Source organism: Setaria italica, chromosome VI, assembly GCF_000263155.2.
Source record: "Setaria italica strain Yugu1 chromosome VI, Setaria_italica_v2.0, whole genome shotgun sequence".
Taxonomy (NCBI): Eukaryota; Viridiplantae; Streptophyta; class Magnoliopsida; order Poales; family Poaceae; genus Setaria; species Setaria italica.
In genome coordinates, this window is record NC_028455.1 from 992,811 (window position 1) to 1,006,711 (window position 13,901).

The following is a 13,901-nucleotide window of genomic DNA, read 5'->3' on the forward strand; positions in this document are numbered from 1 at the left end:
TCATCCCGAGTAATTTTCCATAAACATACAAGACTAGTCCGAGTAGGATACGCCCATCCTTGTTCTGATCACGTCCGAGTACATCCTATAGTGGGCCGTCCAAGGCCTACTCATGGGTTTAGGGAGTAGTCCCGACAAGCCCCCGAGTACTTTGTAGTCGTGTGCCATAGTCAGGCACTACAGGCACTACCCGAGTAATTTTGCAGATTGAAGTGCCCGAGTACTGTCGCGTGGCTGGAAGGTACTCTTTCTGTAGCTTCGAGTTGTCTCCATCCCGAGTAGTTTTTATATGGTAGTGCGATGTCAATCGCACTCCATATGGAGTAGCCCCCGAGCCTTAGGTTGAGTCGAAGACTCAGGCTTAGGGTCAAACCATCTTTTGCCCATTTTACCCTCGGAGATCTTGAAGAAGAAAAAACTGACCAACGGGTACGATACCCGCAGCCCCCGAGCACTTAGGCGATCCCTGTCGTTGAAGTGGTCAACAATCCGTTGAATGTAGTAACCGTTGGGTGTTTATTGTGATTAATACGCAATTTAATCTGTCCGGTGCGCAACTGACGCGTCGAATCCGGACCCGGCGGAGATAAATCTGGAAAACCCCCTTTTCAGTTGTTGTGACGCCGCACGGGCATTAGATCTGTTTTCTTCCTCCTCCTCTGTGCCTTCGCTCGCTGTCACCACCGCCAGTGCTGCCGCCTCCGCCATTTCTGCTTAGATTCGGGTGAAAACCTCATAACTTGAGGTTGAGGCCTAGCGGATGCGCTCCAAGAAGATGGGTAAGAAACCTGAGAAGACCCAAGGCAAGGTTCCGGCAACGGGCAGGATCAGATCCAAGAAGGGGAAGGAGTTGGTGCTGCCGGCGCCGAAGGTGGGGCTGACGAACCAGACTGCTCCGTCGCCACCTGGGGCAACTTGGCAACATTCAGTGATGAAGGAGGAGGGAGTCCAGGCGCTAGTCGACGCCAAGCTCCTTCAACCGAAGGAAATCGTGCAGTGGCGCCCCGCATTCCCCAATGCGTGGCAGTTCGAGGAACACCCGGCGGAGACGGTGATGCTTGCTCTCTTCGTGGAAAGGGGACTGGCCGTGCCTACCTCCGACTTCTTCAGAGGTATTCTCGAGTATTACAGTCTTCAGCTCGTCCACTTGAATCCCAATGGAATACTGCACATGGCTATATTTGTACATCTGTGCGAAGTGTTCCTGGGAGCACCTCCAAGCCTCGAGCTATTCAGGAAGTTGTTCCGTTGCAAGCCTCAGCCGAGTGCCCAACGGACGGAGGTCTTTGGAGGTGCCGGGTTCCAACTCAGGAACTCGAATGCATACATTGAGTATAATCTGACCGACTCCCATGGGGACTGGAAGAAAAGGTGGTTCTACATCGGGAACCATGATCCTCACCTGCCTATGGTGACTGGTCATGCGCCCAAGCATGCGGAAAACTAGGTAAGCGAGCCTAAAGATACTCCGGAACTTGATCTTCAGATGCAGCAGATCACCGAGTTGAAAGTACTCGGTCTGACTGGGATCAATGTGGCAGCTAGCTTTCTGAAAAGAAGGGTCCAGCCGCTTCAGAAACGCGCTCACCTGGGAAGTGAATACAAGGGTCTGAAAGATCCATCGCATATGTCTGAGGAGGACATATCTGATGATGACGTGGAGGTGCTGCTGGCAAAATTTTTCAGGAACTATCAGGGAGTACCAGCACTTCCTGCGGCCCTTCGCCAGTATGAATCCTGGTACGAGCCTGAGGTGGTAAGTATTTCCGTCCTGACTTGTTTTCTGTTGACTTGTGATTCGTGTTGCTGACACCGTTTTGTTTGTGTTAGAAGTCCCGAGTACTTGACGGCTATGTGGCTCAGTCGGAAGAAGAATCAGAGGCCGCCGTCGAGGAGTCAGAGGAAGAGCCTTCTCCCCCTGTCAAGAGGCGCAGAGTAATCCGCAAGATGGCCGCGGCTAAGTCTGTTGCAACCACTGAAAAGTCTCGGGGTACCAAGGTATGTACTCGATAATCTTGTATGTCACTGAAGAACTTTGAGATGCTTGATTGATGTGGTGAATCATGTCTTGGTTTATGAAGGTTGTAGAGGAGATTGTCTCTGAAGAGATAGTCGCGTCCGACCCTTAAGTCGGTGAGGTGGCCGTCGACATATTGCCGGAAGAAATGCCGTCAACAGCTGTGGTAGCCCCCGAGTTAACCGCGCCAGCTCCGTCAGCTGCCGTGCCGCCCACTGCTAATCAGGCGATTCTGGCTGCCTGCTAGGATGGCAAGGGAGGTGTCACCAGTACTTGCTACGGGCACCTTGCTGTCAAATGTGGTCGCCAGCGGTAAGTGCTATCCTTGTCAAATGTAGTCATTTGAGTAGTACTGTAGTCTTGATGTTGGTTTTGTAGGTCTTGGTGAGAAAACGGCGCCGGCAGCTATTCCCGCGGCTCCGAGTACTCGGCCACCTATGGCCGAGAAGAAACGTGTGCGACTGCCGCCACGCTCAACCCGGTGAGTGCCCTTGTTCTCTTGAACAATGTTGCATTGGCTGGAAGTCATGTAGTAACACTTTGGCGGTGCAGGGATGCGGAGGAAACTATCCCTGTAGAAACAGGGGTAGTACCGGACCCTTTGGCCACAACATCTGTTCCTTTTGAGGACATGATTGTTGAAGAAGTTCCCGAGGTAGACCCGGGTCGTCTTGGAGCTACGATGTCGATGCTTCAAGACGTGATTCGCTCAGTAGAGGAGCCTGCTGCTGCATGAGGCTCGGGAAGTGCCGGCCTGTCCTCGTCCTCTAGCGGAGTGCTAGCAATTGTTGAGAAGTCCAAACAAACGACTGCTCCAGGTAGGTGGCTGAAATTTGTTATTGTAGTCGTAGTCGGTAGCTAATATGGTGAATGTTGTAGGTGTCGTTCTGGGTACAGCTTGTCTTGTGGGGAGTACCCAAAGGTCAGTACTCAATCCGCCTTCTGACTTGGAGCTCCAGAGGGCCATGGATGTGTTCTGGGGCGTTCAGGTAAATATGGCTGTCATTACTGCTTGACCCAAGTAGTCGTGCGGCGGAAAACTCACCACAGCGTACTTGGATCTTTTCAGGAAAGAAACCACCAGGTGGAGCAAGAGTGCGCCCGACTGAAAGAAGCGCTTCGGGTTCATCAAGTCGGGGCAAAATCCTTTGCCGTGGAGCGCGCGGATCACGCCGTTCTGCAGGAGAAATTGGAGAGCCGCTATAAATCCTTGAACAAGAAGTATCAAGGTAAGCATTGCAACTGCTTTTGGGTGTGTCCAACTGTAGTTGGTTGTAGCCTGAGTTCCTTTTGTTTTGTAGAGCTCAAGAAACAGGAGGCGTCTACAAGGAATTAGGTCATTGATTGGAGGAACGCTCATGATCAAGTGGCAAATGAAGCCGAACATCTTCGAGCCGCGCTCGCTGAAGCGGAAGCTGCATGCGAGCACCAGCGGGACCGAAAGATGCAGAACGGCGTGATGCTTGCCATGGCCATGGTGGTGTGCAGGGATCATGCCCAGACCTTGGGATGACTTCGTGGTGAACTACAAGAACTGTCCAGAGCTGCCGAAGAGTTGGTGAATGCCATAGCCCCCGTGGAAGACGCAGGGCCGCGATCGCTAGTAGAGCGACTAAGAGCTGCCCCGAGTAAAGTAGCAGGACTTTGCAGGACTGTTTGCAAACAGGTACTTGCAGTTGTGAAGTCCTACTACACGAGGGCAGACTTGGCGGCGGTTGGAGATGGCGTGGCTCGCAACTGCATAGAGGAGGCCTATGCGCAGTACCTTGATGAGGCAGAGCCCATTGCAGCCAAGATGTCGGAGTTCGTCTTTTTAGAAGAACTTTGAGCTTTTGTGTGTACTCTTGTTCTTGTACCAAGTATGTTGATACTTTTGAATATCAAGATGTTGGAATTTGGGGTATGTTTGTCTTGGAAAAATGTTTGTTGAAACCCAAAGTTGTTGCAACTCTGCTGTGCCCGACCCTTTGAGGGTGTAGCACCGCCTCGCCCGACCCCGAGTCCTGGGGTCGGATGCGCCCGACCCTTCGCGGGTGGAACTTCGCCTCGTCCGACCCCGAGTCCTGGGGTCAGAGGCGCCCGACCCCTCGCGGGTGGAACTTCGACTCGCCCGACCTTAGGTCCTAGGATCGAAGTAGTCGGGGCCCCCGTCGTGTAGGCTAAACTTGGCTTGTAGTAGTCCCGAGTATCGAGTAGTCGTAATGCTGTTTGAGTACTCATCTTCGGAGGGACATGGATGCACTGTACTCAGCTGTCCTTTGTTGCCGTACGGGTGTACTTAGCTCTTTTATCCGTTGCGGAGGCACGGACGTACTGTACTCCTTTGTCTGTTGCAGCATGAGTGCCGTCACATGGGTGGAGTCAGGAGTCGTCAGACTCATTGATCGCGGGTACACAGTAACTCTTGGGCCGGTGGTAGTTGGAGCTTCCGGCTATAAATAGAGCCATCTGGTGGGCGAGCCAACTCAAAACTCCTGAGTTGCAATGGATTGCCTGCGGTTGCTTCTGTTTGAGTGTAGAGAATCAGCAAAGAGCGCACCGGTGCTAGAAGATTCCTCGTAGATTAAGGCCGCCTTGCCTCCACAGGCTCCTGCGCTCGTAGGGATAGCCGCGATGCTAGAAGAATCCTCGTAGGAGGGTTCGTCGCTTGCCTCATCTCGTAGCTACTGATCCAGCGGAGTACGCGCTGGAACTCGCAGCGAGTGATGGGTCATGAGTGTCGCAGTCTTCATCCCGCTTGGAAAGATAGTGGGGGTGCGGCCGTGGAGTAGATAGGCTTCGCAAGGCTAGCAAAAGAGCAGCCTTGGTTCCCTCTAGGTGTGTCTTCCCGGTTTTGACGTTGCCGTTGTCCTAGTGATGGCGGTAATGGAGTACCTGTACGTGCCTTAGGTAGGATACCAGGGCGTTGCAGCGTTTTGCGCAGCTTCCTTGCGTGTAGGCCCCTCCTGCGGTCGGCAGACCTGAGTGGCCTTGTGATATAGTAAAAGCCTGAGACTTAAATGCAGCCCGCCAGTAGGCAGGTGCTTGTAGTCTTTGTTGAGCTGAATCCTTGTACTCATATGTAATGTGATGTACTTCTTGTTTCAAAAAAGAAGAGTTTCCTTTGTTGTATTGATAGCGCGTTGAAGCGAACACCCTTTGAAGTTAATAACCGAGTAGCCGTCCCGAGTAGTCGCCTGGAAGTGAGTACTTGAGTGCTGCTATGGGTAATAGCGACAAAGGTGTTCTATATTCCAAGAGTTAGGGACTTGTTCGCCTGAGAGCTCTTGGAGTCTATAAGATCCAGGTCTTGTAACTTTTGATACGATGTAAGGGCCTTCCCATGGTGAATTGAGTTTGTGCAATCCTGATGTGTCTTGAATACACTTAAGGACCATATCACCCGAGTTAAAAGACCTTTCCTTGACGTTGTGATTGTGGTAACGCCTTAAACCGTCAAGGTATCTGGCAGATTGCACCAGTGCTGCGCATCTTGCTTCTTCCAAACTGTCGATATCTGTACGCCGTGTTTCTATGGCAAGCTCTTCGTCATATTGTTCGACGGATGGTGATTGCCACATGATGTCGGCGGGTATGATGGCTTCGGAGCCATATACCAGGAAGTAAGGTGATAGCCCTGTAGTCTTGCATGGTTGGGTACGTAGGCCCCACAAGGCATTGGGTAACTTTTTGAGCCATCAGCCGCCTTTGGTGTTGCCGACATCATGTAGTCGTTTCTTCAGAGCATCGAGTATCATGCCATTGGCACGCTCGACTTGACCATTGGCTCGCGGATGAGCAACCGAGACATAGCGGACGTCGATGCCGCTATTCTCGCAATACTCCCAGAAGTCATGATTGTTGAAGTTTGACCTGAGATCGGTGATAATCCTGTTGGGAAAACCATAACGATGTACGATTTCATCCAAGAAGTCGAGAACTCGGTCTGCCTTTGGACAAGTGTCTGGTTTGACCTCGATCCACTTGGTGAACTTGTCGATTGCCACGAGTACTCTGTTGAATCCTCCTGGCGCGGTTGGTAACGGGCCAATCATGTCAAGCCCCCAGCAGGCAAATGGCCATGTTGGAGGTATTGTGACTAGCTTGTAAGCCGGCACATGTTGCTGTTTTGTGAAGAATTGGCAACCTTTGCACTTCTGGACGAGTTGCTTGGCGTCAGCCAGAGCCATTGGCTAGTAGAACCCTGCTCTGAAGGCCTTGCCGACTATTGTTCTCGAAGAGGCGTGGTTTCCACAGATTCCTCTGTGAATTTCTTCTAAGATTTCTTAGCCATCTTCTCTAGTAACGCACTTCATGAGTACTCCAGACGATGCGCCCTTCCTATAGAGCTTTTCTCCGACTAGAACATAATTTTTGACCCGTTGGGAGATTTGCTCGGCTTTATTCTTATCAGATGGTAGCTGGTGATCTTTGATGTAGTCGATGAAGGGTGTCCTCCAGTCGACTTCTATCATCATGATCTCTCGAGAGGCGTCAGTAGTCGGGACTACTGGCGGTAGGACCTGCTCGGGTATGGATGGCTTGCGTAACTCGTGTACGAAAATTCCTGCTGGAACTTCCGCACAAGTTGAGCCCATTTTGGATAAGACGTCGGCGGCAACGTTGTTGTCACGAACGATGTGATGGAACTCCAAGCCGGAGAATTTGTTTTCCAATTTACGGACTTCTTTGCAGTAAGCGTCCATATTGTCCTTGTTGTGGTCCCACTCGTCGTTGACCTGGTTTATGATGACTAGTGAGTCGCCATACACCAGTAGTCGTTTGATGCCGAGGGAGATCGTAAGGCGAAGGCCGTGTAGCAGTGCTTTGTACTCGGCTTCGTTATTGGATGCTTCCCAGAATATTTGCAGCACGTACTTGAGTTGGTCTCCTTTGGGGGAGATGAGTAAGACGCCTGCACCGGCACCTTCCAGTTTGAGGGATCCGTCGAAGTACATTACCCAATGCTCTGGTCGCTCAATTGGAGTTGGAATTTGATTTTCGGTCCACTCGGCTATGAAGTCGACCAAAGCCTAAGACTTGATGACTGTCCTCGGCTTGAAGCTCAAAGTAAGAGCCCCGAGTTCAACTGCCCATTTGGAGATTCTACCCGTGGCATCTCTGTTATGGAGAATTTCGCCAAGCGGGAAGTCGGAGATGACTATGATGCTATGCTCTTGGAAGTAATGGCGTAGCTTCCGGGAGGTGAGCAGAATGGCATATAAGAGTTTTTGTATCAGTGGATACCGAGTTTTGGAGTCCGAGAGTACTTCGCTGACGAAGTAGACAGGTCGTTGAACCTTATAGGCGTGGCCCGGTTCAGACCGTTCGACTACTATTGCCGTGCTGACGACATGAGTAGTAGCAGAGATGTATAGGAGCAAGTCCTCATTCGGCGAGGGAGCGATGAGTACAAGAGGCTTTGACAGAAAGTCTTTGAGTTGTGTCAATGCCTTGTCTGCCTCTTCCGTCCATTTGAACTTGTCCTGGCGTTTGTGAAGCTTGAAGAAGGGTAGTCCTCGTTCTCCAAGTCTCGAGATGAATCGGTTGAGAGCGGCCATGCAGCCGGTGAGTTTCTGCACATCTTTAATGCTAGCGGGAGCCTGCATGTTTGTGATGGAAGATATCTTCTTAGGGTTGGCCTCAATGCCGCGATGGCTAATGATGAACCCGAGTAGTTTGCCCGAAGGTACTCCGAAGACACACTTGGTAGGATTGAGTTTCCATCGAAAAGCGCGGAGACTGGAGAAAGTTTCCTCCAAGTCAGCGATGAGTTCCTCCCGGTGTCTTGTTTTGACGACGACATCATCAACATAAGCTTCGACATTGCGATGAAGTTATTTTTCAAAGCACATCTGTATGGCCCTTTGGTAAGTTGCTCCTGCGTTCTTGAGTCCGAAGGACATTGTTTTGTAGCAGAAGGCTCCAAAGGGTGTGATGAACGCTGTTTTGGCTTGATCTTTCTCTTTGAGGCTTATCTGATGATAGCCGGAGTAGCAATTGAGGAAGCATAGCAAGGCGCACCCAGCGGTGGAGTCGACCACTTAATCAATCCTGGGTAACCCGAAAGGATCTTTCGAGCAATGTTTGTTGAGGTCGGTGTAGTCGACACACATTCTCCATTCGTTGTTTTTCTTGCGAACAAGCACAGGATTGGCGAGCCAGTCAGGATGGAAGACTTCCTTGATGAATCCTGCCGCGAGTAGCTTGGCTAACTCTTTTTTGATGGCATCGCGTCTGTCCTGAGTGAAACGGCGTAGTTGTTGCCGTTTGGGAGTAGCTTTGGGATCAACATTAAGGGAGTGTTCGATCAGTTCCTTGGGCACACCTGGCATGTCGGCCGGCTTCCAAGCGAAGATATCGTGGTTAGCCCGAAGGAAACTGACGAGCGCGAGTTCCTATTTAGGATCCAGCCCTGTTCGGATCAGGACCGTCTTGGAAGGATCACCGGTCTGGAGGTCGATTGATTTGAAGTCTTGCTCACTGGCGGGTTTCACCTTTGTGGAGCCCGACTTGTTTTCCGGGATCTCGAGTTCAGTTGGATGGAGTTTCTTTGAAGCTGTGAAGACTTGCTGCATGGGACTAGGAGATTGAGTAGTCGCAGCAATTTCCACGACTTCGGTGTCACACTCGTAGGATCTCCGGAGATCTCCTCGTAGCGTGAGCTCTCCTTTGGGACCTGGCATCTTTAGTACCAGGTAGACGTAATGTGGTATGGCCATGAACTTGGCTAGTGCTGGCCGCCCGAGTATGGCATGATAAGATGTGTCGAAGTTGGCAACCTCGAATCTGATGTACTCGGTGCGATAATGTTCCTTAGTGCCGAAGGTGACTGGGAGGACAACTTGCCCCAATGGTATGGCCGTGTTTCCAGGCACAATGTCGTAAAAAGGTGAATCCGTTGGAGTAAGCATGTCCGTGACGTCGAGGCACATTTTTCTTAATGTTTTGGCGAAGATGACGTTGAGACCGCTCCCGCCATCGATGAGTACTTTGGTTAACTTGGAACCGGCCACAACTGGATCCAAGATTAGTGGGAAATGGCCGGGTTCTGAAAATTTTGTCCATTGATCCTTTCTGCTGAAAGAAATTGTAACTTCCGACCATTTTAGCGGTGTGGGGTCCGTCAGCTCGATAGCCATGATCTCCCGGAGTACAAGTTTGTTGGCTCGCTTGGATGCTGTACCAGGGATGCCACCAAAAATGACGTTGACGGTTTTTGAGGCTGGTTGGAAATCACCATCTTCATCTTCGTCATTGCGGGCTTTGTTTTTTTCCCTTGTCTCTGTTTTTGGCGTAGTCTTCAGGAGTTGGTGGTGCTGGTAATTCTTGCATGACACGGCGCATGCTATAACAGTCCAATGCGGAGTGCTTGCTAGTCGGATGCCATGGGCACTGCTTTTTGAGTAGCTCCGTGAAGGTTGGTCCATCGTCGTTTCTGCGTTGTCCCTTTTTCCCGGAGCTGGTCATGGTGGCAACAATATTGTCGGGCTTCCTTTTGCGATTATGATTACCTGGATAGGAATTCCGAGCATCATTATGACGAGGTTTATCTGAATCATTGTTGTGGGTGTTGTCGCGTCCGCGGTTACGGTGGGAACCGAACCGTTCGCGTTCTTTGTCTTCTTCATCGGCCCACTGTTGCACCATGAGCTTGAGTTCTTTGACATCGACTGGCCGTCAGCGACCGAAGCCTTGGTAAGTTCGTCGATCGTAGAGTCCGTTTTGGAACACTCGATGACGTCTGCTTCGGAGATGTCTATGATGGTAGCCTTCTTTTCAAAAAACCGTCTCAGGTAGTCGCGCAAAGTTTGGCCCTCTCTCTGCTTAATTTGTTGTAAGTCAATCTTGTTGCCTAGTCTAGCCATGGAGCCGGCGAAGTTGTTGGTAAAAGCCTTTGTCAAGTTTGCCCAGGAGTCGATGGACTTGGGTTTAAGTGACTCGAGCCAGGTCAGTGGTGCGGGTTCCATGCATATGGGAAAATGAATGACTTTGGTGTCGTTCCTAGCGCCGTTATCCCGGTCACTTCCATTAGCTCCACCGCACGACGACGCCCGCCTCCGCCAAATCTCAACCACCGGCAAACCCGCGCCTGCGCCGCCCTGACGCCAGAGCCCAATGACTGCCGGCGTCATCCCCGAAGTCCTGCTCCACCGCCCTCGTCGCTCAATTGCCGCCCGGGCAGAGCACTCCATTACTTCTTCCCCGGTCTTCGCGCCGCTCCCCTTCTCACTCCCGCGCCACTATAAAAGGGAATGCGCGAGCCCCTCCGGAGTCCGCCATCGCTACCCTCCCGCCATTTCTCTTGCTCCCTGTTCGAGCTCCAAGCGCCATCACACTGAGTCCCTGTGGAACTCTCCTCTCCGCTCCACACCGCTTTCCCCCAATCCACACAGCCGCTTGCTCCTCCGTGCTGTGTAAGAGCTTACTTGTGGTCCACAAGAAGCACCGCCAGACATCGCCGCTGCAAGCCTTAGTGTTCCAGTTCCTCCGCCCGAACCTGCTCTTTCCCAACCCCAAGCTTTCCTTGTAAGACGAAGGTAAGCTGCTGACCCCTTGTCCGCCTCGTCTGACCCTTCTGTTCGTCCGACCCCTTGTCCGCCTCGTCCGACCCCTTTTCCGTCTCGCCCGACCCTGTCTGTTCCGCCGACCCTTTTCCGCCTCGCCCGAGGACTCGGCTGTATCTTTTCTTTGAACCGAGGGTGTATGTGTAAAACTTGGGGACCCTTCAGCGTTGAGTCTGAGGACCCCTAGCACACCAAATCCTCTAGATTAAGGGTCAGATCATAAGTTCCTTTCCTCCGACCCTTACCTCTTGATCTCCATCAACTCCATTGAACTTTCCCACCCTCCTGTATCTTGTCGCAAGTTTCTGGGCTCAGACTTGCAAGTGTTGCTGTTGAAATAACCGTCTATACTAACTAATGCATTGCATTCGTGTAGAGCTGCGTCTCGCCGACGGCTACTACGAGCTGCACCCGACGCTAGAAGACGAAGCTATAGCCGAGCTCCTGCCCCCAGAAGCCGAAGCTACCCCAGAAGTCGAGCAGTTCCCTTCCTCTTTGCTTGAAGGCAAGCCCCGGATGCATGAAACCCCTACGTTTTCCAAACTTGCGCATGCCTCCTTTAACATGCTTGTGCATTTACGTATAGGAGTTGTTTGGAACCCTAGATGCATGACTTAGCTCCCATGATCTGAACACTAGCTGTTGGACCGAGTAGATGCTTTGCTTAAATATGAGACGGTAAAAGCCGAGTGATTTCCTGTCACTCACGAGTTGTAGGAGTTGGATGTCTACCCTTCTGCTACAACTATAAGGACGATGGACGGGGCAGGGTTTGAGGTAATTCTTTAGTGGACGGATGATTGCCCCGTCTGTCTATGAAACTTGCTAAGGCCAGACAGTGGTGGTGTTCGTGATCAAGTGTTTGAAGGTACTAATCTCATACCTAGTATGGGATGGGGAAGCCTAGTACCTGATTGAACTAGGGCGTGGCTTATACCCCTGCTGTCCCTGGAACGAGGTTCCCATGGTGCATTATGTGGGTGCAAGTGCGGTCACAGTACGGTAGAGGCCGGGACTGTGGAGCATTGCATGCCAAGGGAACTTTGGACCTGACACGCGCCTGGGAATTGATGGGGACGGCCGACACAGGAAGCGGCCCTTGTGGTGCGCGGATGTCGTGAGATTAGGTTCGCCATGCATGGTTAAGAAACTCGAATCGATTCGTCTGCCTCTCACAGTTTGAGACTGCTTGATCGCTATGTCACCCTGAGTAAATAAGGAATCTGATGATGACATGGTTTTGTTGATGATATATATACCTTTGGTTGGTTCCATGATTGCTTAGAATAGGTTGCAAACTTAGACCGGATAATGAACTTAGAACCGGAGCTAAAACTTGAAAGTAGGGTTACACATAGTGCTTTTGGCAAACAAACCCCTCAGCCAAAAAGCCTTGCATGTCTAGAATTGGAGGAGTAGCTTTACTCCTGTCGGTTAAGTCTTGTTGAGCTCAGTAGCTCAGCCTTGTTGTGGCTTTTCTTTTCAGGTGAAGTTGCTACTCCCGAGCCTTCTTCCGTTGGCACTTGGCCGCCCCAGCTCCCTCCGGGTTGGACGGTCGAGTGGGATCCCTCCTCGGACGGCGAGGAAAGGGATCACTGACGTCTTGGCTGGCCTCACCAAGGACGTCCGACCCCTGCGTTAGCTTCCGCTAGTGTTTTACCTTCTGTTGTTTTTCTTTTGAACCTTGTAAACTCTGATGTGTTTTGGTGGCCAAACTAAATGGGTAATTTTGTTAACTCGGTGGACTTGTTGTATTCTCTGGAACCACTCACCTTCGTGTGAGTTTGCTAACTCGATCCTGTTCAAGTGGTTAATCGGATGAAATCCGATGGCACTTCGTGTTAACTTGGCTTAGGCATGGGTGTCGCATGTTAGGCGGCTTAACCCTGTTTAATCAACCTAATCCGAAGTGGATCCACCACAGATACACCCATCCTTGTTCTGATCACGTCCGAGTACGTCCTATAGTGGGCCGTCCAAGGCCTACTCGTGGGTCTGGGGAGTAGTCCCGACACCAGCCAACGATGGTGACGCCTGTTGGTGCCACATCCCTCTCTATTGATAACGAAGGAGTGACTATGTTAAGCTCTTCCTCCATATATGGATTGTAGGTTGCTAGGTAATTTTGAGACGTATGTTGAGTTTAAGATCTTATGTTGTTTATCATTTATTGGATAACTTTCTTCTTTCTCTCTTATATTTCCTTCTAACAAGGTTGTGAGTACTACCTTGTTACATAGGCTAGAATCTAAGCTTTCTTCATCCAAAAGAAGATTATATAAAATAACCAGAAAGAAACAAAAGGGGGCGGTTAATCTCCTTCCCAAGGGGATTGGGGTGGGGGAGAGGGGGATGGGGATTTTGACTGGTAGGGAATGTTTTGCAGGAGGATGTGCACCTCAACATAAAGTAACATGGAATCTGTGGATACACTTTTGGCAACATACCTTCAAACCACATTCTATGCAACAATAATCTTGTGCAAACCATATATAGCTATGCCCACCATTTATAGAACAATGTTCAATAGACTACCATATGCATATGAACGTGCACGATGCACTACGAGAATGTCCAAGTTTGCCGTGTGTCCACGGCACACGGCGAAGCTAAAAAAACCTCAGCAAAGCCTTTGTTGAGTGGGCGTACACAGTACCGGTAAAAATTTCTTTGTCGAGTGTTTTTTATCGGACACTCAGCAAAGACTTTTTTTTGAAGAAACAGGAGGGGAGACCCCTACTGAATTTATTAAAGAGCTAAACAACAAAACGGTTCGAATACAAATCAAGACCGAGAGATCAAAAATAAAATAAAATAAAGCAAGAATCAAAAGTAAGAACTGGGAACAAGATTTACAGGGAATCTACCCAAGCTAACATAAGTGACTGGATCTGGATCTTGACCCTATGAAGAGCTACCAGGCAAAATTCCGAGACAAATTTCCGTTTGACGTCCCTGATCATCGGAGCAGAATTATTGAAGAGCAAAGACTTTGCCAGTGCTAAAACTCACGCTCGGAAAAAAAAAGCAACATGACGGTGCGAAAACGGTCATGGCACGTTTGCCGAGTGTCTAATGGTATGGACACTCGGCAAATATGCCCTGTTTGCCGAGTGTCCACGGAAAAAATCCTCGACAAACATGAGTCATTTTGGACTTTAGGCACAATTTCCTAAAGGAACACCAGAAATTTCACATAAATTTTCACATTAGCTGTGTAAATAATAGCAAAGTTCTTGCAAGGTGACCATACTTGCAAGGTATGCTCGTACATGTTCAAATTTGTTGTAAATCTGCAGTTACAGTCCGAACATATAATGACCTGAACAGCAAAAAGA